A 4,870-nucleotide genomic window follows, 5' to 3' on the forward strand; every position below is an offset into this window, starting at 1 on the left:
GGAGTTCTCCCAGAATACTCATGCATTTGGAGTGATTCTAAAGCCACTTAAAAGCTAGAAGAGTCTAGTTTTTAGGGTAGGGTTCCGAAGAAGAAGCTCCAAGGAATCGGGCTGGAAAATGAGGACAAGACAGAGGGGTCGAGCTTTCGGGTAAGCTGGGCCAATCTTGATGTTTTGATGTTTCCGGCCAAATCACAAGGAGTTATGAGCTAAGATGTTGAGGTAAGATTCCTGAGACATTTTAAAGCATGTTTGTAGAAGAAAGTATCTCAAAATAAGGCTTAGAACTATGAGTAATCTGAGTTTTAAATTGAATTTAGATCGTAGGGTTCAAAATGGAGCCCAAGGTGACCAAGGAACTTCTAGAGAGAAAGGTTCCTAAACGATCAAGGTGAGTGACTAAAATACTTACAATGTTTAAGAAACCATGTGCTAAAGAAAGATCTTTCAAATAAAGACATGTTTTCTAAGTTTTATTAAAGAAAGTCATTGTATGACTAGTTTTACTTGAAACTCGATACCGAAGGATGGTTGAGAAGGTATCCGAGTAGCTCAATACTAAAGGACACAGTTGAGAAAGTATCTGAGCAAAAGTACCCAAGTGTGGGGTAGTTCTTCTGATAAGAATCAGTTTTTTGGTCACTCACTTGGCTAGCAAGCTCATCCCGTTTTTCAAATGTTTTTCTTCCCAGGTAGCAAAAGGTGAGGAGTTCCAAGGTGCTACTAAGGTCAAGGTCTGCCATATGCCACAGTTACACTTCCAAAGGGTTTTACAGTTGTTATTGTAAACTTTGTAGCTAAGTCTTGGAGTTGTATAAACGTTACAGTGTTGTAATAAAATGGGCCTATCTAATCAGTTGTTATTTACCTCCTTGATTTAATCAGTTGGTTGTTGAATTTGTTCATTGGTATTAGAGTTATTTCTACAAGAGTTATTAGGCAGTAAGTATCAACAAAAGGGTTGATAACTGCTACAGTCACGTCCTTTCTCAGGCTCAGAGGATAGTCTGAGGAGGGGTGTGACAAATTATTCAGGGGAGCATCGAGGAGCAGCGAGTAAGTGAGGAAGAGAGTAAGCGAGTAAGCAAATAAGTATGTAAATGGGCAAGCTTTCAGGTGAGCCATCGAGTAAGCGAGCAAGCGTGCAACAAGTAAGGTGCTAGCGAGGATCGAGTATGTGTATGCAACTTTGAAGCACTAGCTATTTAAGTGTTTTCTTGTTGTTGTTGTGATGATTGACATTGTGTTTTCCTCTTCCAAAAAGAATTCCTCTATATTCTTGTTATGAATATCAGTAAAGAAAATTGAGAGACCTTTCACAGTAGATGTAAATCTCACCTTGAGATTGAACCACTATAATTTATGTGATGTTTGTTCTTTTCCCTCTTCTTCTTTTATTTTCATTCGAGTACTTCTACTGTTACAAAACTAAGATGAAAGGTTAGTAAGTATAGCTCAGGTCAACAAAAACCATGGGTTTTCCAAGTCCCATATTTATTGAATTGTGAAGAGGTGCCCATCGCTTCTTTGCTCTGGTCCAACAAAAACTTTATTGCCAAAATATCTTATCTCAAACAAGTTGGTTTTTCATCAACACAACTGACTAAATTAATTTGTTACTTTCCTCCTATTTTATATCAGAGTCTTTCTAAATGTATTATTCAATCTTTCCAATATGTCGAAAAATTTCTTAATTGTCGGGAGAAGGCAATTTCTGTTTCAACGGACTGTGGAAACATTTTCGTTTTAAGTTTAGAAGCGACTCTATTTCCAAACATTAAGTATCTTGAAGAAGCTAAGGTTTCTTTGAAACACATTCAAACACTTTTGAAACAACATCCTCTTACTCTTGTCATGGATCCCAAAAAATTTAAACCTGTGGTAAATGAGGTAAAAGGGATGGGGATTCATCCTGATATGAAGAAATTTGTGGTTATGGTTTATTGTTTGAAAAGAGTGAGGAAGGAGCTCTGGGAAACAAAAATGGAAGCCCACAAAAGTTGGGGTTTGAGTGTGGAGGAGGTAGTTTGAGGGTTCTTAAAAAATGTAGCTATTATGGTCTCATCTGTTGAAAAGATAAATTCCATGTTGGACTTTTTGCCCTTCTTCTACTATTATACGTTTCCCTAATTTGATGAACCTTAGTGTGCATACAAGACCTATTCCAAGATATTTTATTTATCAAATGTAGATTTCTAATGGTTTGATCAACAAAAATGTAACATTTGGCACATATTTGGGAAGTTTGAAAAAAAAAATCTACAATACTATCCTTAACCCATTCGAGAAGAAGATTGAAAGTTTGTCAAAGCTCTACCAAGAAAAACTCAACAAAAATGTAACATTTGTCAAAACTCATCCAAGAAAAACTCATTTTCAATCACTTTATCATTTTCAATCAATGGCCGCCCATGAATTTCCCCCTTTTAAATCAGAACCGGATCCAACAGAACCAAACCACTCCCCCGTTGAACCTAACTGATTCGTCTTTGAACCACGCCTCGCAGCTAAACTGACGTTAGTTTGAACTGGCTCCCCACTCTCATCCGTAGAAACTAGATGCTCAACACTCCCCACAAACCCAACCCTATTTACGTCCTCACGATCTAGTTTTAGCCCCACTGTGATCCCTATCTTCGGCCCAACACCTCTTAGCCCACCCCCCGATAACACCCATTCCCATCTTGCAGCCCACTCAGGCCACTTCTATCAGGCCCACCCCTATCTCACATACCACCCAACATCATAGCCACACTCACCCCAACTCCCTCAAAGCCCAACCCAGACACATCCCTCACAACTTGTGCCCCAACTTCACTAGAGCCCAGACTCCTCTGTCCACCACCTGACCCAATACCCATCCCACTCAGATCACCCAAACCCTAGTTTTCCCCAACCCAGATTAATTCTGGTTCTAGGTTAGAGGAGAAGTGTCTTCATCCATTCGAGCGTCGTCGGAACACCAACCGACAAACTTCCTAGTCCAACTTTGTCAACACTCCCCGCACTTGACCCTTCACCCTCCTCAGAACGACCATCAGACACCCCCAAACTCCTTCACCTCCGAACGAGCCACCAATCCCGATTCAACCTCTGGTTTAAGAAGACGAAAGGGCTATCGTGCTACATAAGCTCCATTCTTCACCTTCAGTCTTAAAGGCGACCATTTATGCACAATCCTCCCAAATCCAAACCCGATTAGAACTACCCAACACCCAACACAGAGATTTTATTAAAGAGTGGCCAACACCCAACATCTTCGGTTTAACAAGCAAAATTCTGTGGCCACTTAGAGACCGAATGGTGAACAAAATTACCCAACACCCACCCGATAGAATCACAACAACCGAAAACTTACCACCCAACACCCTGATTGGTGACGAAGAGGCTGAGGCGGTTGATACGAAGCGACCACCAGAGATCACGCAGTGATGATAAGGATCCTCACGAGATCGCGTGGTGAATTAGACTCCAATTGACGAGAGACAGATGCGTGATGATGAGATCGACTGGTCGAAGGACGCATCAGATGCGCGATGATGAGAGGCAGCTAGGGTTCCCTCTACGCAGTGACACCAGTTTAACAAAGGCAAAAGATTAACATAGGAAAGGCTACCCGTAATTAATAAGAGGCAAAGCAATTATAAGGAGCAAGGGGAAGAGCTTTATTTATAGATAACTATTTTTTGCAAAGAAATATTTTGTATAATTAAAAGATAATATTAAAAAATATATTGATTCAATTTGTTCACCATATGATAATAGATGTGAGTTTCAAGTTTCTCTTATAATTATAATAATATTCTTAAAAAGAAAGAATAATAGTTCTTAAACAACGAAACAAACATCCTTAATTAATTTAATTAGATTTGGACCAACATATATGCTTAGTCAAATTAGATGTACATAATTGGGTGGATTTTAGGAATTCCAAATTTCATTATCATTTTGGACAGAAAAAAAGTTATATACAAAGGTATATTGTTATAAACTTTTATGAAATAACTTAGATTAAACATAAAAACATAGAAAAATAAAATAATATAACATATTTATGAATAAATTAGATATTAAACATTTATATAGAAAAATAAAGTATTGAAAGAAGATAGTTACTAGCATATATATATATATATATATATATATATATATATCTCGTATTCAATATAAAAGTGTATATTATATGAATCTAAAATTTTAATGGTGAACCAAATTCACACATGTTAACATACATGCTAATCGTTTTAATTTAACCCTATATTATGAATGAAATTTTTTACATAGACAAGTATAAACTTATAAAAAGAAAAAAGAAAAGAAGAATAAAAAAGGTCGGTTGTACTATTCATCCTACCACCTCTCACTTGCAGGATGCACAATATAGGTGAAACATATAAATAATGGAGATCTTCACTTATACACGGTCCACATACTGCTAATTTTTTTTCCTTTTTCTGAAATTAGAAGATTAATAATTTTATTCAAGGGTTTTTTTAAAAATGTAGCTATTATGTAGGTCTTATCGGTTGAAAAGGTAAATTCCATACTACTTTTTTTTGTCAATATCGTTGGTTCTTCCTTCTACTATTATATGTTTTCCTAATTTGATGAATCTTAGAGGTTGTTTGGATTGAACATATGACTACCGATTTTTATTTTACCAATTATTTGATTGGATGGTGGTGTGTAATGTGTTTCAATGGATCGAAAATACATTATTTCATATTTTAAAATACATAATTTATGGATGAATGATCTAATTCAACATTGTTTTTTTAATTTGCAGCAAAAAACTTAAAAGGGCAATATAAATGCTAAACAATATAGAACTTTCAAAATGGACGTACATATTAGAAAAGAACTAATTGTG

The 4,870-nt window shown here is 36.5% G+C and overlaps 1 pseudogene; it reads left to right on the forward strand.

Annotated features, from left to right (window-relative positions):
• The first annotated feature begins 1,100 nt into the window (after positions 1–1,100).
• On the forward strand, positions 1,101–2,031 carry LOC150034581 (uncharacterized; annotated as a pseudogene).
• Positions 2,032–4,870: the final 2,839 nt, after the last annotated feature.

The sequence above is a fragment of the Benincasa hispida genome, chromosome 8 (genome assembly GCF_027475165.1).
Source record: "Benincasa hispida cultivar pf3 chromosome 8, pf3_genome.v1.1, whole genome shotgun sequence".
NCBI classification, from domain to species: domain Eukaryota; kingdom Viridiplantae; phylum Streptophyta; class Magnoliopsida; order Cucurbitales; family Cucurbitaceae; genus Benincasa; species Benincasa hispida.